This window comes from Hylobates moloch, unplaced genomic scaffold (assembly GCF_009828535.3).
Source record: "Hylobates moloch isolate HMO894 unplaced genomic scaffold, HMol_V3 SCAFFOLD_10, whole genome shotgun sequence".
Taxonomy (NCBI): Eukaryota; Metazoa; Chordata; class Mammalia; order Primates; family Hylobatidae; genus Hylobates; species Hylobates moloch.
Genome location: NW_026652285.1, coordinates 83,944,836 through 83,967,462, shown reverse-complemented (window position 1 = coordinate 83,967,462; position 22,627 = coordinate 83,944,836). Strand labels below are relative to the sequence as shown.

The window sequence follows — 22,627 nt, the reverse complement described above, 5'->3', positions numbered from 1 at the left end:
TGCATCTCCTGTATGTTCAGGGCAGCCCATGATCCATGGGTGCCCATGATGACAGGGTCCCAAGATAAAATGCAGAACATTCAATTAAATTTTTTTTTTTTTGAGATGGAATTTTGCTCTTGTTGCCCAAGCTGGAGTGCAATGGCACGATCTCAGCTCACTGCAACCTCCATCTCCCAGGTTCAAACAATTCTCCTGCCTCAGCCTCCCATGTAGCTGGGATTACAGGCACCTTCCACCACACCTGGCTAATTTTTTGTATTTTTAGTAGAAATGGGGTTTCACCATGTCAGCCAGGCTGGCCTCGAACTCCTGACCTCAGGTGATCCTCCTGCCTTGGCCTCCCAAAGTGCTGGGATTACAGGCATGAGCCACTGCACCCGGCCGAACATTCAATTAAATTTGAATTTAAGTTAGATAAATAATTTCTTACTATAAGTACATTCCATGCAATATATGAAACATATACGAAAAACGTATCCATTGTTTGTCTAAAATTCAAATGTAACTGTGAGTCCTGCATTTTAATTAGCTAAATCTGGCAAGCTTATATTTTGCTAATAATAAGTAAGGCAGCCAGGGTTCTCCAGTTTGCATAACAAACTGACCTTTTCAATTGGCTAGAAAACAGATATGAAGTAAACGGAGCCAAAGTGAAGAAGCCAGAGCCCCGGAGATCTGAAATGCATAGAAAGAACAGAAGGAGAGGGTCAGAAATGGGACTAGCAAGTGATGACGGAGCTAGGGCCAGTGACCTAAGGTCTATTCCTAGCATAGCCAGAATCCTACAGATACTACAGTTCGGTTTTGTTGCCAAACAAAATCCATCTCAGATCATGCGCATATCTTAATTTAACATTTTGGGCAGCTACAAATGAAGTGGAAAGGGGCCAAACGCTATGGCCCGTCTCTACTGTGCTGACTAATTGCATTTTTGGCTCGGTGCTAGTTCACTTTGGGATTCACCTGTAATCTGAAATTTTATTTTTGCTAACTCTTGGTGTAGCCAACTTGTTTGTTTGCTACCTCATTTTCATAGTAAAACTTCCTTTTGGAAAACTTCAACTGCTCAGAGAAGAAAAGCATGTTTCCTATACCAAGGACTGGCTACATAATTTGTGGGGCTCAGTGCAAAACGAAAATGCCAGACTCTTTATTCAAGAGCTGTTAAAGCCAGGCACGGGGGCTTGCATCTGTAATCTCAGCTACATGAAAGGCTGAGGCAGGACGATCGCTTGAGTCCAGGAATTCAAGACCAGCCTGGGCAACATAGTAAGACTCTTTGTCTCTAAAAAAAATATTTAAAAATTATTAAGAATTGCAAGAAGTTTCAAGAGATCTATTGCACGACATGACTATCGTTAACAATGGTGTATTCCATAATTGAAAAATGGCCAGGAGAGTAGATTTGTAGTGTCCTCACTACAAAAAAATTATTAGCATGTGAAGTAATGAATATGTTAATTAGCTTGATTTAACCATTCCATAATGTATACATATATGAAAGCATCATTTTGTACATGATAAATATATATAATTTTAATTTGCCAATTAAATAAAATTACTTTTAACTTTTAAAAAAATTTTATTTATTATAAATAAAAATATGAAATGCTTCATGAATTTGTGTGTCATGCTTGCTCAGGGACAATGCTAATCTTCTCTGTATTGTTCCAATTTTAGTATATATGCTGCCAAAGTGAGCACAAAGAAAAGAAAAGAAGAATTTCCAGAAGAAGACATTAAACTGACCATGGGGTCCTTTTAAGTGCAGGACTCTGTGCAGCAACACAGATCGTACATTCATAAAGCCAACTCTGTCCATACCTCAATCATGATAGAGAGATAAATCTGTATACTTAGAGAGAGGGACTGTGATGGGAGAAGTTTGGACTCTTTTCAGAACTCACAAGGTCAGAAGGACATGGGCAGAGAGGAGAACACAGGTAGGAGGGAGATGAGGTCAACTGAAACTATTGCTATAATTCTGAGATCTAGCAGGTCTCCTTCTACTTTTTTTTGAGAGAGTCTTGCTGTGTCGTCCAAGCAGGAGTACAGTGACGCAATCTCGGCTCACTGTAACTTCAGCATCCTGGGTTCAAGCAATTCTCCTCCCTAAGTCTGCTGAGTAGCTGGAATTACAGGCATGTGCCATGACACCCAGCTAATTTTTGTATTTTTAGTAGAGAGGGGGTTTCACCATGTTGGCCAGCCTGGTCTTGAACTCCTGACCTCAAAGGATTCACTGGCCTTGGCCTCCCAAAGTGCTGGGATTACAGGCATGAGCCACCACACCTGGGCTTTACATCTGATTTAAATTTTGTCTTATTGATTTCCTACCAGCATTCCAGCCAATTGAGATCATTTTGGATATAGAGTCTGTAATTTATGATCTTAGCTTTGAGTCACCAGCTGATCTGGTAATTCTGCCATGCATGTCTTCATACACATTTCTGTTAAAACTATCTCACAGGGCAGGGCTAGGGAGAGACTGAATCCTCCCCAAGACTTGCATCTGAGTGACGCAAAGACAATAATCCTACCATTTCAGGTGTGGCTCTGTCAAACTTAGGAGTGTGTACGAAGTCATAAAAGGAACCTATTTGACAATCCTTGGGAAGTGAATGATCTGAAGAGTTATTTGAAATATTTTTTAGGGAAAATGTTATAAATACAAGTATCACCATTAGAAATATTAAACTACCTAGGGAAACACTGGTAGGCATAAGACATAAATTAAGAAAAAAAAACAGAGGGCCAAAAAAAAAAAAAAAGAATGGGCAAAGAGGAAGGAAGCAGATCAAAAAGAAGGATAGAAAGATAAGAGAGAGAGACTCTCATTGACATCAGTTCTAAAAGTCCTGTGTCCTTGTCTTAAGATTTATCATTTCCTGTCCTTGAATGTAAAATGAGGCTAATAGCCAGTCTTTGAAGAGCCTTTTTTGTGAGTACAATAATTGGACTTATGGGCCACATCAAATAAAAGTCAGGATTTCCTGAGACTGATCCAAACTAACTTGGAACTCTTTGAGGTTTCGTTTCTTCTTGACACAGATGGTCATGCTCCCCTATCTTATGAAAAATGGAATTAACATTCTTCTGATTTGAATGAAATACTGCCAGGAAAATCAGCTGAGAATAATCGAGAAATTATTCCTTGACTATTCCTATTAACAACCATTGCCCTCAGCAAATAATAACTACTAAGAAAGAATTGAATGGATGAAAATTTTCCTTTGAGTTTCTTCTCCTCGTATTTTGTTCTGATTAAATGACATAGAATAAGATTTTATTCTTCTCAGCTTTTTAAGAATTCTACCAAAGGAGAGGGTTAAAAATAAGAGCTAATTTTATTGTACTTAAATGTTATCACCAGTAGGGAGGACGAGGACTCTCCTGTATCCACATTCACACAATTTGCTCAAGCCATGCCACCTATACAATTTCACCATGTGCTCTCAGTTTTCCATGATGTTACTTATAATATTTCTTCTGCTTGGAATGCCCCTTTCCCCTTGCCTGCTTCCCCTAACTCTATTTGTCCTTTAAAGAATGAGTTCAAGCATCACCTCCAGAAACATATTGCCTGATCATCCAGTGGAGTTAAGAAACAGATATCCCACCTGGGTTTCTGGATGTAGTAATATTCTCTCTTTCCTCTAAACAGAATATTAAAGGCAGAAACTCGGCCGGGCGCAATGGCTCACTACTGTAATCCCAGCACTTTGGGAGGCCGAGGTGGGCGGATCACCTGAGGTCAGGAGTTCAAGACCAGCCTGGCCAACTCGTGATCTCTTTTCACGATCAAGAGATGGTGAAACCCCATCTCTACTAAAAATAAAAATAAAGAAATTAGCCAGGCGTGGTGGCGGGTGCCTGTAGTTCCAGCTACTCAGGAGGCTGAGGCAGGAGAATTGCTTGAACCCGGGAGGTGGAGGTTGCAGTGAGCTGAGATCACGCCACTGCATTCCAGCCTGGGCGACCGAGCGAGACTCTGTCTCAAAACCAAACCAAAAGAAAACAAAAATAAATAAATAAAGGCAGAAACTGATTATAGTTCATTACTGTATCATTCATACTTAACATAGCACCTGGCATGTTATGAGTGCTCAGGAAATGTTTTATGTAAAGAGAAGGAAAAGGAAGAAGAGAAGAGAAGAAAGAAGAAAGGGAAAGAGACAGGAATAGATTATAAAATATTATCCTTTGAAATGGCTTTTATAGTTTAGTGTCTGAAAAAGAGTAGGCAATCTTTAAAAGACTTTTCTAGTCTTATAATTCTCGTCTATCTTTTTATTTGCAGCTTTTCATCTACCTGTATAATGACCCATGATTCAAAGAGAAGACAGATGACCATTTGGCAGAGCTGCATTGCAGTTATTCAATGAATACCATCCTGATAGTTTAATGAAATCTGATGAATGCCATCCTGATGAATGCCATCCTCATAGTTTAACAAAATCTTCAAGTTTCTGATGAATGTTCAAGTGTGCTTTGCAATGATATTTATAACCAAAGTGTGTTATCATGAAAAAGAGTGTGCTGATTTCGGTAGTTCAAAACAACATAAGATAATTTTTAAAATATACGATGAAGAAATTGAGATTGACAAATCAATTATCCATCAGAGGGAATTTGGAATATAACAACCTTCCAAGGAGTAGTTTCAACCAAAGGCCAAAGGCATGCTAGCCAAGAAATCAGCATTTCTTAGCCTCTCCTGCTCCCTACTCTCATTGTAGCATGCACTATGTTAGACGGTGGTGCTCAAAAGGTGGAAGCATCTTTAGAATAGTTTGCTGTGACTCCCAGAGAAAGAGCAAAGTTATTCTCTAACAAGAGTTTTGGGAACCTTTTTAAAAACATGGCTGCACATTTTCCCTAAATGTTTCTCCAATAGTGTAAAAATATAGGAATTCCTAATGAGGACCCAGAGTGACACTGTCTTTCATTTCCTGTTCAATCATAAGACCAGAGAATTTTTTTTCTGGATTCCACATGTGGAGGTTGGGATAAAATTCAGTTGTAACATCTGTGCCTTCAACGTCATGGAAATGCCTTTAAAATAAATGTGTTTATATGCTGAAAACTTAAAGGCCCTTTGGGAAAAACTCCAGGAAAAGAAACACCCAGGGACACTTCCCCATCCCAGTTAATACCTAAGTACATGCCTTTGATGTCTCAGAATAAGGAAGACAGTGTATGTCCAGGATTAATCTCTCTCCTAAAGATAATGTGTGCATTTACAAACTTCCCACCTGACATTTCTGCTGGAATGGCCCATCAAACCCTGTACTTAAAAAAGTAAAGTCCCAAGACCAGGCACAGTGGCTCACACCTATAATCCCAGGACTTTGGGAGGCCAAGGCAGGAGGATTGCTTGAGCCCAGGAGTTCGAGACCAGCTTGGGCAACATGGCAAAACCCCATTTATACAAAAAAAAAAAAAAAAAAGCCTGGTGTGGTGTCTAATGCCTGCAGTCCCAGGTATTCGGGAGGCTGAGGTGGGAAGATCTCCTGAGCCCAGGAGATTGAGGCTGCAGTGAGCTGTGATTGTGCCACCACACTCCAGCCTGAGTGAGAAAGTAAGACCCTGTTTCAAAAAAAAAGTAAAGTCCTAATTCCAAATTCTCATTCCTAAAAATCATTCACCTTTTCTGGCTTTCTTACTTCTGTCAATGGTGCTCCTGAAGAAATGGTCAAAGAGGGTATTTCCCAGGCCTGGGGAAGGCCCAGTGAGCAGGGGCTTACTTGGGGCAGAAGTTTCTGAGATGCAAGTAGAGACAGAGACACTAATGACACCAGAGAGTTAACTGATGGAATCAGGCCCATGATGAGGTAGATGGGGTAAAATTCAGAGTACAGGTGGCTCTAGTTTTAGATTAGCTTTAGGTAAGAGGATTAGCTTTAGATGAGAGGAAAGAGAAAAAGATATGGACAGATGAAGGTAATTTTGCATACTGGAGTTGAGGAACAGAGACTTAAGGTAATTACTCTTCAATACTTTTTATTTCCTTTGTAAGGTATTAAATGAGGCCATCTTATAAGAGGAGGTAGAATGGGATACAGAGGAACTAGGGAGTTGAAAGAGAATGAAGGAGTTCATTGCTATGGGGGAATAGGAGAGAGAAATGACCAGAGATCTGCTTCATGGAAGGCCCAGCTGTTTTTCCAGTTGGGTTAGATGAAGGTTGAGGGGACAAAAAAATAGGCAGTTTTGTCAACACAGTAATTGAGTTGAAGAGACAAGAATTTAGGTTGGATAGGGGAGAGACACATAGGCTGGAAGAAAATGGAAAAATCAAAGGAAAGTCTTGTTAAGATCAAAGAGTAAGTCTAGAAGCAGAAACGAGTGAGAGAAATGGAAAGTTGAAGAGGATAGGATACTAGAATTTAAGCTTCTGGAGGTGGAGTAATTTGAGGCAATCAATGAGATCCAAGATTCGTCCAAGAATGGGGGTGACTAAATTTACATGGAGGTCATAGGGTTGAGAAGGTCAAGGAGCTGTTGGATGGGTTATGTACATGGACATCGTGGTCACTCATGGTGATTGTGGGACCCGAGGTGAATCGGGGCCAGTACGATGGTAGTAGGTCAAGGAAGAGGGCTGTGGTTTAATATGGCAGCCTGAAATTCAACAGAAGAAAGGTTGTTATTTGAGGGCATAGGAGCAAGGGTCTGCAGAAGGCATTGGGCTGTAAGATGAAAGCTCATCTTATTTCTGGTCCTGTGGTAGATGGAGTATGGAAAGGACTGTGGGGGAAATGTCATCAGGGGAGAACCCGCATCAGTTATGTCAGGAAAAAGAGGGTGAAGATATAGAGGACTTCAGGTACCATAGAATGAATGGTCCAAAAGTGGGAAGCTAGCCAGGTGTGGTGGGTCACACCTGTAATCCCAGCATTTTGGGAGGCTGAGGCCGGCAGATCACCTGAGGTCAGGAGTTCGAGACCTGCCTGGCCAATATGACAAAACCTCATCTCTAAAATTAGCTAGGCATGGGGGTGTGTGCCTGTAATCCCAGCTACCCAGGAGGCTGAGGCAGGAGAATTGCTGGAACCCAGGAGGTGGAGGCTGCAGTGAGCCGAGGTCACGCCACTGAACTACAGCCTGGGCAACAGAGTGAGAGACTCACTTAAAAAAAAAAAAAAAAAAAAGTGGGACGCTGCTCTTAGAAGTGGACAGAGAGTATGTGGACCACTTCCTCTAGGGAACTTTTCCCAACCAATCCCATCTTTATCTATCGCTTATCCTCTACACTGGTAAAAATTAATGTCTTTAAATGCAGAAGCCAAAGGGCATCCCTCAGTATTCAGGTTGCCTGAGTCATTGTAGAATGCAGCCATCCACGCATCCTTCTAGATTCTGATGAGATTATGAATCTCCCTGACTTCAGACCTTGTGAATACCCTAGCTTTCCTCAGCTGGTCCAGCAAGTTGAAGCTAATCAGGAGTGGGCAGTGATTGCATGCTCTGACTGCTAAGAAGCCTTTCTAATCCTAACACAACCTGATTCTTGCTTTTTTTTGTTGTTGTTGTTGGTGTTTTGGCATGGCAGAGTAAACCAAAGCCAGAGGAATCCTTACCAACAGGTTCTGTGCTGTACTCTTTCTGAGCATTCAGGCCTTTGGCAACCAGAAGCAAGTATACTCTTAGGATTTAGATATGAGGTCAAAGTCGGGGCCGCCCTTTGGCCTTTTCCTCCAAGAAATCCTCTCCATCAGGTACCCCAAGTCCTGGCAGAGCCAAGTGATCACAGATACAAGTTTCATATACCGTTCACAGCAGCAGACTGAGTTAAAGGCTGTGATGCAGAAGTTCCAGGGGATGGCTGGCTCATGATCATCAAGACAATGATGCAAAGATGCTCAGGAATTTCATCATTCCACCCATTCTGACCTTACTGTGCTCAGGTGGCCCACCTGGCAGGAAGAGGGACGTGGGCTCCCTTATATCATGAAGCAAGAGATTAGGCCGGGCACAATGGCTCACACCTGTAATCCTAGCACTTTGGGAGGCTGAGGCGGGAGGATCACATGAGATCAGAGGTTCGAGACCAGCCTGGGCAACAGAGTAAGACTTCATCTCTATTTATTTTTAAAACATTTTTAAAGAAAAATAAATAAATAGGACGGGTGTGGTGGCTCACAGCTGTAATCCCAGCACTTTGAGAGGTCAAGGCAGGGTGGATCACTTGAGATCAGGAGTTCAAGACCAGCCTGGTCAACATGGTGAAACACTGTCTCTACTAAAAACACCAAAAATTAGCTAGGCATGGTGGCACATGCCTGTAATCTCAGCTACTCAGGAAGCTGAGGCAGGAGAATCACTTGAACACGGGAGGTGTAGATTATAGTGAACTGAGACTGTGCCACTGCACTTTGGCCTGGGAGACAGAGTGAGTGAGACTCTACCTTGAAAATAAAAAAAACAAAAATAAATAAAAAGGAAAAAGAAAAATAGGTCAGGCACAGTGGCTCATGCCTATAATCCCAGCATTTTGGAAGCCTGAGGTTGGTGGATCCCTTGAGTTCAGGAGTTCAAGACCATCCTGGCCAACATGGTGAAACCCTGTCTCTACTAAAAATACAGAAATTAGCCAGGAGTGGTGGCACATACCTGTGGTCCCAGCTACTTGGGGAGGCTGAGGCACGAGAATCACTTAAACCAGAGAGGCGGAGGCTGCAGTGAGCTGAGATTGCACCACTGCACTCCAGCCTGGGTGACAGAGCAAGACTCTGCCTCAAAAAATAAGAAACATAAATAAATAAATGAGATTAATAGGCAGAATGCCACCCTTCATATTGAATTGTCATATCTTCCATCTGCTTCCATCAAGGAGGCCATTGGGTCTCCTTTCAGTTACAATGATGTGTCTCACAATAAGGTTTCTAGGACCAGTAGCTGGGTATATTTCTGAAATTGCTCATTCAAGTTCTAGGTACTGGCTCCTCTCTACCGACCCTATTCTATTGTAGTTAACTGCACCATTCTTGGCTTTGTTCCAAGATATGACTACTTATCATGTGGAGAAGAGATCATCACCATTATTAATAATTATTATTTATGAGAACTTATTATGTACCAGACATTTTATATATATTGAGTCATTTAATCTTCACAACAAATTTATCAGGTTGACCTCATTTTTTTTAGATGAGGAAACTGGAGTTAACTAGTTTACTCAAGGTCACAAAGCTAGTAAACAGCTGAACCACTCTAAATATGGACTTAACCAATATATATTATACCCACTCTCCTGTTTTATACAGATAGAGACAGTATATGGTTGTTGCAGCTTGTACATTTCACTAAAAGAGACAGATGGGACAGCATAGTTGGGCTTCAAATCACAAATGAATGGTGGGAGAAAAATCAATTTATCAGAGAGCCTCAAGTTGAAACTTCAGGGAACTTCTCAATGCCATTTGAGCAGACCCATTGGATGCTAAGCTCTTCCAAGCACACACATAGGACAATTATATCTAACGTAACTGGAGGCACCCAGGACTTCAGAGGGAAAAACATATTTTTGTCATTCTAGTGAGACCTCTCTTCAGATGAAACTCATAATGAAGAAATGTCAGGGATGAGATTTTTCAAGCCACAAACAGTCAAGTGCATATCTATTTCATGCCTGAGCTTGTGTCATTAGCCAGTCAATCCACTCCTCTAGGGTGCAAACTTATAATAGTTTTTACTGACATGGGTGGGTATACACTGGATGAGGGAACAACAGAGGTGGGGAGTGGAGCGGGGGAAAGGAAGTTAATGTGGATCAGCCAGGTCCTGTTTGGTGTGGATTTTATATAGAATCTAATTTCCTCCTCACAGCAACTCCATGACATAAGCATTATTATCTCTACTTTACAGATTAGGAAACTGGGAATCAGTCACCTAACTAATAAGGGGTGGAACCGGGACTTCAAAACACCTGATGTTTTACTGTAGCATCCTGCATACCCACGTAAAGGTGGGAGGCATGGCAACTTCCACATGGGCTTAAGGAACAAAAGGAGAAGCTCCAGGTGAAATAAGAGCAGTCATATTTAGTATGCCAAGGCTAATAATATCCTTGATCCTCTTGGCATGAACTGCATAGGGAAAGAGGAACAGGGCTCCTGTGCCTTGGTAGCTTGCCATGAGCTCTCCCAACCACACCTTCCTTCTTACCCTAGATGCAGGGTCCAGGGGGCTACAAGCAGGGCTTGCTGCCAACTTGATTTTATGCTTCCAACCTCTGGCAGCCAAAAGATATAACCATGACCTCCCAGAACAAGAAAGGCCCAATCCTCTTATCTTACTGATCAAGACAGTGGAGCCCACAGAGATCTAAAGACTTATTCAAAAGCAGGTACAGAGTTAGGATCACAACCACAAGTGGGACCTGGCTCTTTCTTCCAGGCAGGTTTTTTAGGAGACAATGAGGCTGGCCTTGGGAAATCAGCATTTCTATGCCTCATCTCCTAAATTCCTAGAGTTTAAGTCTAGTTGGCTCTTTCTGGGGAATGCTCTAGAAGTTTCCCATATGAAAATGTTAGGATGAAGCGTACACATTGACATTTAGGAGATATGTTTATTTGGGAAATAAAAATTAATACGACTGGCCTGCTGCGGTGGCTCATGCCTGTAATCCCAGCACTTTGGGAGGCCAAGGTGGGCGGATCACCTGAGATCAGGAGTTTGAGACCAGCAGATGGAAAGATTCCACTGCTTCCTCTGAGTTCTTGGAAGGAGGGATAGAAACTCTGTCTCAACTAAAAATACAAAAAATTAGCCAGCGTGGTGGCGCATGCCTGTAATCCCAGCTACTTGGGAGGCTGAGGCAGGAGAATTGCTTGAACCCGGGAGGTGGAGGTTGCAGTGACCAGAGGTCGCACTACTGCACTCCAGCCTGGGCAACAAAAGTGAAACTGTCTCAAAAAAAAAAAAAAAAATCAAATCGACTAATGTAAAGAGTGATTGGGTAGAAAACAGAAGAAACATCGTGAAGTCTGGATCACAAGTTAGAAATGTGTCAGGACTTTCAAATGTGTGTCCAGAAAAATCCGGCCCCAGGCTGTTTCAACGTAGGGAACCTGATGTGGATGGTGAGGTCCACCCTGTACCTTGCCCTGTAAAGCTTGGGTCTCTCTGCAGTGGGTTTCCACTCTGACTTGTAAACTTCCTGACCTTCCCACCAGAGAATTACAATCAGAGAACACAGGTCTGCTTCCTAGAACATACAGTACTTCTGTGGAAATAAGAAAAAGTGCCCTGTGCTCTGGGTCCTTAGCGTCATAGCTCAGTGAGCAGAGCAGGTGCTAGGTTTCTGCCCTGACTTACCTTCTCCAGGCATCTCTTTGCATGGCCCAACTTGCACAACCACACAGGGCATCAACCCTTTCTATCCCTCCTTCCAAGAACTCAGAGGAAGCAGTGGAATCTTTCCATCTGACGATTGCCCACAGAATCCCACCAACCAAATCAGGTATGGCTACAGGAGAGGGAGTTAAGCAAGCAGATGCAACTCTTATGAGAATTGTTCAGTTTCTTTCTTTTTTTTTTTTTTTTTTGAAACAGAGTCACACTCTGTTGCCCAGGCTAGAGTGCAGTGGTGTGATCTCGGCTCACTGCAACCTCTGCCTCCTGGGTTCAAGAGATTCTCCTGCTTCAGCCTCCCAAGTAGCTGGGATTACAGGCATGTGCCACCATGCCCAGCTAATTTTTTGTATTTTTAGTAGAGATGGAATTTCACCATGTTGGCCGGGCTGGTCTTGAACTCCTGGCCTCAAGTGATCTGCCCACCTCGGCCTCCCAAAGTGCTGGGATTACAGGCGTGAGCCATCACACTTAGCTGAATTGCTCAGTTTCAAATGGAGTTTGTTCCACTTGTTTTTAGGATAGAGTCTGAAAAAACCCCACCTCATTGATGTTAGCATCTTTCAGACTTTCCTAAATTTAAAGTTGGCATAGGATTCTTGACACCTACTTATTGGAGGATTGTCTGGCACACATAGCTCAAAGGATGTCTGGTGAGTGAAGGGAAGATAAGGAGAAGAAGGGAGGAAGAGAGGGAGGGAGGGAAGGAGGGAGGGAGGAGCAGGGATGGTGAATCCTCTGTGACAAAGATCAAGTCTATGCAATGAGGTGTATGGAACTTCAGCGTCTGCCTTGGGCCAGGCAGCATTCAGATAGCTGATGTGTGATTAATTGGGCTAAGTGGTATGTCTATGTGGCAATGATTTTCATATGTCTCTCCCCATAATCCCTGTCTGCAGGTCTGCAATTGTCAGACAATGCTTTAGTGGATGTGCTTGGCACCTGAGAGATAGGAACACACCATTTAATAATACGCTTTCCGTGCATGATGCTGGACTGGTGAGCATTTATAGATGACTGAAAGGTAGGTTCTTCCCAAATACATGTGCTATTCTCAACCACAGCATCCGACAATGAGTGGAGAAAATTCCTAGAGTCAGGGCTACCAAATCCGGTGATGAAAGACAGAATGATATTCTGAGAGAGTAGAGAGAAGAAACTCTTGAGAGCAAGTGGGAGCCACGTAAAGAACAGGGCCAGCCTTCAGGGAAGTTGGCAGTGGCATTACCGACATGCCATTCTGGGGCAATCAGGGTGTTCACTCTTCACAAAGCTTCAGTGCTTTAGGTTGTGGGGTGATGCAATGGGTTGCTGTTTATCACTGGCACTCTCATTATTATTATCTGCAATAATACTGCCAACGTCATTAAAAATTTGTCGGGTTTCTTCCCTGTAAAATTGTCAACAAGCTTGGGGCTTAGGCTCCAAAAGCCTGGCTCTTCTTAAAAATCCTTGCAGAGAGAGCCTTAAAAACTTAATAATATATCAATTTAGCATTTCGAGATTAAAGTAGGTATGTTTTTATAGACCTTTTGAATAAAAAAAATAAAATCCATGCCCCAAATGTGAAAGGTACCAAAGTGTATACTGAGATAAGTAAGTCCTCCTCTTACCCTGTCACTTAGCCTTCCAACTTCCTTCCAAAAGGTGTTCACTCCTTATGGAAAATTGTATCTGAAAGGAAGAGAAGGGTTCTAGCTGAATAATCAGAACCTCAGTCAAAATCTTTACAAGGCTACGCATCCTTTTCTGGCCAGGCTTCTTTATGTTCAGGAAGAAATACTAGTAATTGTTGATTGCTGCCCCCGGCAGGAAAGCAGAAATTCAGATATGCCATTCAAGGCACGAAGGACTACAATACCAATGACCTCAATGTTAGTGGATGTGAGAATTTATGGTTGTTAATTGACAATGGTAGAACCAAAATTCCAGTGTCAAAGCTAATGCCAAAAAAAGTCACAGAAATCCCACGGAGATATAGCTCCTCTCAAGCCACACACACTCAGTGGCTCTGGTTTACATCCCCAGTAATTTGTTCAGGCTGTATGGTTTGTTTGTTTGTTTGTTTGTTTTAATATATCTTTTGACACAGGATCTGGCTCTGTCACCTAGGCTGGAGTGCAGTGGTGAGATCTTGCTCACTGTAACCTCTGCCTCCCGGGCTCAAACCATCCTCTCACCTTAGACTTCCAAGTAGCTGGAACTACAGGTGTGCACCGCCATGCCTGGCTAATTTTTTGTATTTTTAGCAGAGCCAGGGTTTTGCCATTTTGCCCAGGCTGGTCTTGAACTCTTGAAGTCAAACAATCCTCCTGCCTCGGCCTTCCAAAGTGTTGAGATTACAGGCATGAGCCACTGTGCTCGGCCTTAAACTTCCAATTTCTTATTCCATCAGCTTTTGACAGGGCCTCTTGACTCCCACTCTATATAAGAATGTTAACTCTTATACACTATATTAATTCTTGTACTTTCTTCCTTCTTCCATGTGCCACTAATCTCTATTTAATGTCTGCATACTTTTATTTTTACTTTGTCAAGTTGATAACATATGCATTCTGCCTGCCAAGATATCCTTGGTTTTTCCCTGAGATGACTCTAAAAGTTGCAAACCAAACAACATTTCCATTAGTATGACCGTGTAAATATTGTCCAATGCTGGGCCAGGTAGCATAATAGGACTACATTTTCTTTTTCAATGTCATTATGCCTAGACTATATAAAAGAAATTGTTCTTAACATCAAGGTCAGATGGCATCTATTTTCTTACACTATCAGCCAATTAAAATTATGCCACATTTGAGTTTGTTTGCCTTAAATAATATTTGTCTTATATTAATATTGCTACCCCAGCTTTTGCAGGGGTAATATTTAAAGTACCTGTCTCTTTCCATCCATTTATTTCTAAACTTTCTCGGTGTTTTTTTTTTGTTTTTTTTTGTTTTGTTTTGTTTTTTTGAGACAGAGTTTTGCTCTGTCACCCAGGCTACAGTGCAGTAGCACTATCTCATTGCAGAGGCTCACTGCAGCCTCTGCCTCCCGGCTTCAAGTGATTCTCCTGCCTCAGCCTCCCAAGTAGCTGGGATTACAGGCGCCTGCCACCATGCCCAGATAATTTTTGTATTTTTAGTAGAGACAGGGTTTCGCCATGTTGGCCAGGCTGGTCTTGAACTCCTGACCTCAGGTGATCTGCCCACCTTGGCCTCCAAAAGTGCTGGGATTACAGGCATGAACTACCACACCTGGCCTGAGTAGTTTTGTTTTAGATGTGTATCCTAGACATATAGAGCTAGAATTTTTACAAATTCAGTTTGGTAATTTTGTTTTTATATAGGGGAATTTAATTCATTTATATATTTTGTGATTGAAATATTTTAACCTAATTCTACCACTTAATTTGTGTTTTCTGTTTACTATAATTTTTCTTTTCTTTTTTTTCCTACTTGATACTTGATAAAATTTCTGATATTTGTCTTTTTTCCCCTTAATTAAGTAATTATTGTAGATTTTTTTTTTTTTTCAAGATGGAGTCTCCCTCTGTTGCCAGGCTGGAGTGCAGTGGCGCCATCTCAGCTCACTGCAACCTCCACCTCCTGGGTTCAAGTGATCCTCCTGCCTCAGCCTTCCGAGTAGCTGGGACTACAGGTGGGTGCCACTACGCACAGCTAATTTTTTTGTATTTTTAGTAGAGATGGGGTTTCACCATGTTGGCCAGGATGGTCTCGATCTCTCGACCTCGTGATCTGCCTGCCTTGGCCTCCCAAAGTGCTGGGATTACAGGCGTGAGCCACCGTGCCCGGCTGATATTTCTATTTTTAAATTAAACTTGTACATACATCATGAATTATACATATTTCTTATTAGTTTATAATAATTCAGTATTGGTATTATGCTCTTAACCCAAACACAGGTCTTAGGATGCTTAACAGCCCATTAAATACTAGCTCTGTCTTCGTACTGTAATTTAGAGGTATAGCTTTAATTCTATTTTTTTCTTTTCTTTCTTTTTTCCCCCTAAAATTACTGGGCTTCAATCTATTTGAAAAGACACAGAAATTAGTATTTTTAAAACTTTTTTTTTTTTTTTTTCTTGCTAAAGGACATCTTTAATGGTTTTTTTTTTTTTTTTTTTTTTTTTTTGAGACAGTGTATTGCTTTTGTCACCCAGGTTAGAGTGCAGGAGCACAATCACTGCTCATTGCAACTTTTGCCTCCTAGGCACAAGCAATCATCAGCCTCTCAAGTAGCTGGGACTATAGGCCTGTGCCAGCACACCCAGCTAATGTTCTAATTTTTTGTTGAGATGGGGTTTTACCATGTTGCCCAAGCTGGTCTTGAACTCCTGGACTCAGGCAATCCTCCCACCTCAGCCTCCCAAAGTGCTGTGATTACAGGCATGAGCCACCATGCCTGGCCTCTTAATGAAGCTCTATGGATGGTGAGTTCTTTTGTTTTTTTGCATATCTGGACATATTTTCCCCGCACCCCCATTAATGAATCATAGTATATCTGGGTAAAAAAAATTCTGTGCACGTGGTTATTTCTCATCACTATCATTACTGTTTTCTGACGTCCACTATTGCTGATATTCAATTTGCTGTTGATCTGTCATTACTCTGCAGATAATCATTCATTTGTCTCTGGGAGATTTTAAGACATAATCTTAAAATCTCCTTAAAGCTTTGCAATTTTATTATTATGTAGCTTGGTATTTTTATTTATCCTGCTTGGCACTGAAAATGCACATCTAATTTGTTCACTAAGTTCAGTTCCTAGTGCCTGGCACAAAACAGACACCTGATGAATATTTCATAAATAAATTAGTCTTTCTTCCGTTTTTTAGAAATCCTTAGCAATCTCCACTTCAAATGTTGCTTCTCTAAACAACTTCCATTCTCTTTCTCTGGAACTTTTATTAGATAATTGTTGGAGCCTCAAAATCTATTCTCTGTGTCTTTTAATGCTCTACCATGTTTAATCTCATGATCTCTCTGCATGGCATACTGAGAGTTCCCCAGTGATGTCTTCAAGTCCTAATTTTCAACTATGTCCAGTTTAGAGTGTATCCTTAACTATAACACTTTTTTATTCCAATTATAATTTTTAATAACTGCATTGAAATGTAATTTATGGTTTTTTTTGTTTTTTTTTTTTTTTGAGACAGAGTTTCACTCTTGTTGCCCAGGCTGGAGTGCAATGGCATGATCTTGGCTCACCACAACCTCTGCCTCCCGGGTTCAAGTGATTCTCCTGCTTCAGCCTCCCAAGTAGCTGGGATTACAGGCACATGCGCCACCATGCCCAGCTAATTTTGTATTTTTAGTAGAGATGGGGTTTCTCCATGTTGGTCAGGCTGGTCTCGAACTCCCGATCTCAGGTGATCCACCCACCTCGGCCTTCTAAAGTGCTAGGATTACAGGCATGAGCCACCTTGCCCAGCCAAGATTTAATTTATATACCATAAAATTCATCCATTTAAAGTGTTTAATTTGAATATTTTTAGTAAACTTACAGAGTTGTGGTTCCCTCAATGCAATTCAGTTTTAGAACATTTCCATCACCCCAAAAAGATTATTATTTTTTTGAGATGGAGTCTCACTCTGTTGCCCACGCTGGAGTGCAGTGGCACGATCTCGGCTCACTGCATCCTTTACTTCCTGGGTTCAAGTGATTCTCCTGCCTCATCCTCTCAAGTAGCTGGAACTAGAGGCGCCCACCACCATGCCCAGCTAATTTTTGTATTTTTAGTAGAGATGGGGTTTCACCATGTTGACCAGGGTGGTCTCCAACTCCTGACCTCAGGTGATCTTCCCGCCTCCACCTCCCAAAGTATTGAGATTACAGGTGTGAGCCCCTGTGCCCGGCCGGTCTTTTGCATCTAGCTTCTTTCATTTAGTGTAATGTTTTTGAGGTTCATCCATGTTGTATGTATGAGTGGTTCATTCTTTTTTCAAATGATTGTTATTTTTGGTTTCCATATTTTGAATTGGTTCTTTTAGATACCCATCTAAAAGAGTCGTTTTTTTCCCATTTTGTTTTAGGGAAGTTATATCTTAATTCATATATTTTTTTACATCCTCAACATACTTATGTTTAAAGCTTTGTCATACCATTGTGTAAAGCATTCAGCTGGATTGGATTACTATTCCAATTGTTGATTTTATTGGCTATCTTTATTAGCAATATATTTGTTTTGGGATTTTGGTGTATGGGTTTATTTTTAGTGAAAATATATTGTTTTCTTTCTTTCCTTCCCTTCCTTCCTTCCTTCCCTCCCTCCTTTCTTCCTTTTCTTTCTCTTTCTTCTTTCCTTTTTTTCTTTCTCTTTCTTTCTTTTCTTTCTTTCTTCTTTCTCCCTCCTTCCTTCCTTCCCTCCCTCCCTCCCTACTTTCCCTTCCCTTCCCTTCTCTTCCCTTTTCTTTCTTTCTCTTTCTTTCCTGCCTTCCTTCCCTTTCTTTTTCTTTTTCTTTCTTTCTTCCTTCCTTCCTTTTTCTTTCTTTCTTTCTTCTTTCTCTCTTTCTCCTTCCTTCCTTCTTTCTTTCTCTTTCTTTCTTTCTTTCTCTCTCTCTCTCTTTCTTTCTTTCTTTTTATTTCCTGACAGAATCTTACTCTGCCCAGCCTCTTTTTCTGTCTTTCTCAACCCCTCTCCTTACCTTCCCTTGCCCATCAGTTTTTTAATTGCTTCTATTCCACAGTCTGGGTCTCTAAATCCGGACACAGTCTAATAGCAGTGAATCAAAGAAGATATTAAGAGCAGGGAAGATCTAGTCATAACCATTGGGTGTTTGACTTATCTCTTGGTTGCAAGGCTATGGCCTTGTAAACCTTAGGCCTACAGCTCACTAGAACTTACGGTCCCAAGCAGCAGTTAGGAGCAGCTCATTTTCATTCTCTCTTCATAATATTGAGGGTGCCTCACCACTGTTGAGGTCTTTGAGCTTGTGCCTGGCTCCAGTCTCCTGTCTCCTATGGAGCATTTTCAATCCCTTTTGCCCTACAAAAGCCAAACTACCAGCTACCCAGCTTCAGTCCTTCCCACTGTTTACAGTTTCCATTGCTCTCTGGATTTTGGATATCTTTATCTGGTATTCAAGCCTAACTATATCTTTTAGTTTTCTTTTTCTTTTCCTTTTTTGTTATTATTATTATTATTTTTTGACAGAGTCTTATTCTGTCTCCCAGGCTGGAGTGTAGTGGCATAATCATAGCCCACTGCAGACTCAATCTCCTGGGCTCAAGTGATCCTTCCACCTCAGCCTCCCAAGTAGCTGAGACTACAGGCATATACCACCATGCCGAGCTAATTGTTTAATTTTTTGTACAGATAGTGTCTTGCTATTTTGTCCAGGCTGGTCTTGAACTCCTGGACTCAAGCAATCCTGTCTCGGCCTCCCAAAATGCTAGGATTATGGGCATGAGCCACTGTGCCCAAGCCTTTGTTTTTGTTTTGTTTTGTTTTATTTTTTATTAATTTATTTTTTTTGAGATGGAGTTTCACTCTTGTCGCCCAGGCTGGAGTGCAGTGCTGCGATCTCAGCTCACGGCAACCTCCACTTCCTGGGTTCAAGTAACTCTCCTGCCTCAGCGTCTCAAGTACCTGGGATTACAGGCACTCACCACCACACCCAGCTATCTCTTTTTTTTGTATTTTTAGTAGAGACGGGGTTTTGCCATATTGGCCAGGCTGGCCTCGATCTCCTGACCTCAGGTGATCCGCCCGACTCAGTGTCCCAAAGCGGTGAGATTATAGGCGTGAGCCACTGTGCCTGGCTGTTTTTATTTTTACGATTGCTATGTGTGGGGAGAAAAGTGAGTTGTTAGTATTATAAACACACTGTGCCATCATGATCTGAAAGTTTGTTTGCTTCATATTTGGGTTGTGACTTTTCTTTTTTTGGTTTTTTTTTTTTTTTTTTTGAGGTGGAGTTTTGCTCTTGTTACCCAGGCTGGAGTGCAATGGTGCAATCTCAGCTTACTGCAACCTCCACCTCTCCAGTTCAAGCGATTCTCCTGCTCAGCCTCCTGAGTAGCTGGGATTACAGGCATGTGCCACCACGCCTGGCTAATCTTTGTATTTTTAGTAGAGGCAGTGTTTCTCCATGTTGGCCAGGCTGGCCTCAAACTCCTGACCTCAGGTGATCTGCCCGACTCTTGGCCTCCTAAAGTGCTGGGATTACAGGCATGAGCTACCACACCCAGCCCCGTGACTTTCTTCTACATTTCTTAATTCTTTTCCCGGAATTTCTAATGGCTTTTATTCCTTCTCGATACATCTGCATTTAAATTTTCCTCCAATTTTCTAGACTTTATTTGGAGGCACACATTCTGGAAGATGTCCCAGGGGCATTCAGGATCAGAAATAGGTGAGCAGATCCTTAGGCTCAGCAGAACCTTTGTGGGTCCGTCTTCACATCTGGTTCAGGTGTCATTGGTATGTGTACAGTGGAAAGTGACAGGTAAGGCTAGCAAATGTCTCTCTATGTGGAGTGGTCAGGGTTTTGGATAGCCTGAAGAGGTTAGCTAGGTTCATTTTAGGACAAAGATAAAGTGCCTGGATATGGGTTTCTCTGGCCTGGATTTAATTGGCTGCTACTGGTTAGAACAGTTCCCCTCTGAATCCTGCATTCCCTTGGGCTGGCTGGGGGGTGATTTATGGGGGGACAGTCATAATGGAGCTCAGATGCAGAACATCTGCTGCATACCTCCTGTACCAGACAGTGCCAGTCCACTCTAACTGGGGCTAGATAGCTGAAATATTTTAGGGCAGAGACAATGAGGAACAGAGAAATGTTCATACTTTTAGTTCCCTTGTTTGTGAAATAAAATATCACCTACCTGTCTGCCCAGTGCCTACAGGGTAGAGACAAAGAAGCTGGGTCTTCTTTTATCATATAAGGCAAGTTTCTAGGTCTGTCTCTGTTGCTTCAAGATCATCCCCTGAGGTTTAGCCTTCACCTTTCTTGGGCAGTCTTTCAAGTTTTTGTTTTGTTTTGTTTTGTTGAGATGGAATCTTGCTCTGTCGCCAGGCTGGAGTGCAGTGGTGCAATCTCAGCTAACTGCAACCTCTGCCTTCCGGATTCAAGCAATTCTCCTCGCCTCAGCCTCCCGAGCAGCTGGGACACAGACACGCGCCACCATGCCCAGCTAATTTTTGTATTTTCAGTAGAGACAGGGTTTCACCATGTAGGCCAGGATGGTCTTGACCTCATGATCTGCCCGCCTCAGCCTCTCAAAGTGCTGGGATTACAGGTGTGAGCCACCGCGCCCGGCCGTCTTTCAAGTTATTAACTCTCACTCCCACATGAGGCTATTGTGGAAGTCACTGTTGTCTGGCTCCTCTAGAAGCAAGATATTCCCTAATACCACAGGGATAGAAGTAAAGCTTCCAATGATATGGGGAAGCAGGGAAGGCTTGAGAGGCAAGCTATTTTTCATAACTTGATGATACAGCCTGGCAATGCATAATATATTCTCCTTTATGAGGTGGTCTGGATAGAATTGGAGAGATGAATTATCCATAAGACTAGTAAATCTCAAGATACACTTTATGCTTTCCACAATTTTAAGAAAGTCCTATTGGGTATCATGCAGAAGCCCTGCTTGTGTATGTGGACCAGTAATGAATCTGTGAGTCCTCAAACACAGATCTAGAGGTTAAGCCAGTTCTTAGCTATACTGCATCCAGGAATATATATGTTGGTGATCTAGATTTTTAGAGTAGATCAGGAGGATGTCCCAGTAACAATACTCTATGTAATGCCATCATTAGCACTTGAGCTGGGAAGTCAGGTTTCTAGGTTCCTCCTAGCTCTACTACTTATCAGCAGTGTCACCCTGAGCAAGTTATTTGCCTTCACTAAACTTCAGTTTGCTTTTCTGCCAAATGCAATTAATAGTAATACTTACCTCAAAGATTTGTTGTGAGGACTAAATGAGATAATCATGTAAAGTACTCAACACAGTGTGAGCATTAAGTATATAATACATGTTTACAATTATTAATAGCTACTAGCTCAGGAGGCCCTTCTTGATCCTTATCATTAACCACTGGAAGATGCTGGTAGGAGGGTTATCCAAACAGTACAAAGATGTTCTCGGGACCAGGCACGGGGGCTCACGCCTGTAATCCCAGCACTTTGGGAGGCTGAGGTGGGTGTATCACGAGGTCAGGAGCTCGGGACCATCCTGGTTAACACGGTGAAACCCCATCTGTACTAAAAATAGAAAAAATTAGCCAGGCGTGGTGGCGGGCGCCTGTAGTCCCAGCTACTCAGGAGGCTGAGGCAGGAGAATTGCTGGAACCTGGGAGGCAGAGCTTGCAGTGAGCCGAGATCGCGCCACTGCACTCCAGCCTGGGAGACAGAGCGAGACTGTCTCAAAAAAAAAAAAAAAAAAAGATGTTCTCAAAGGCCTAGGTGCCACATGGGACCTGAAGAGCCATGTTTGTTCATTGTTTTAATTGTAGGAACCCCAAAGATCCAGCTTCATAAATACCCATGTTCTGGGGTTGGTCTAGAAGATGACCATCAATATGACTATGCAATTGCATCAGATGGTGAGTGCAAAGAAGATGCAATAATCTTGAACCAAGAACTCCCTGTTCCACACCAAAGTGCCCCATTATTGCCACAGATTTGAGAAACACCTTAGTTTTAGGTTTAGAAAAGGTATATAACAACACAATGGGAATACATTTCACAGTCACATTCATGTGTGCAAAATGGAAATGATTTCCTTATAACTCACTTTAGCTCATGGGTTATTTCACTGATGATGGAAAACCTAACTCTGTAATCCAAAGTAATCTCAGTTACTTGCAGTTTAAACTCAATCTTTTTTGGTTAAATAGTCAAATTAGGATTTTCTCCTTTTACTTCCTTCTCTCCCTTCTTGGGGAGTAACATCTAGGTTCTGAATGATCCAAGTCCTCCTGGGTGGTCTATCATCCTGACTCTGGGAAAGAGGAACATGGTTTATGGGCTTCAGCAAACCACCTAGTTGGCTTCTTCTAAGATGAATAATCTGTTTCTTTTGTATTGGTTGCCTCTCCCCCCATAACGGTGCTGAAATGTCTGTGCCCACTTGGCTCATCAGTCCCCAGGACCTCATAAGTCACTCTAAGTCTTCCTCATCCTGACCTCTCCAGGTCCACTGGCCTCACTTTCAGTCATTTTTGTCCTTCTTTAGTTTTTTTAATTAGATTTTTTAAAACTATGGTAAAATATATACAAGAATTTTCATTTTAATCATTTTAAAGTGTACATTTCAG

The 22,627-nt window shown here is 42.0% G+C and overlaps 1 non-coding gene across 1 annotated transcript; it reads right to left on the bottom strand.

Moving 5' to 3' along the window:
- Positions 1-1,600: 1,600 nt before the first annotated feature.
- On the bottom strand, positions 1,601-1,707 carry LOC116476106 (U6 spliceosomal RNA). Its single transcript, XR_004250158.1, has one exon. It is a non-coding gene; the product is annotated as a U6 spliceosomal RNA (small nuclear RNA).
- Between the last annotated feature and the right edge of the window lie 20,920 nt (positions 1,708-22,627).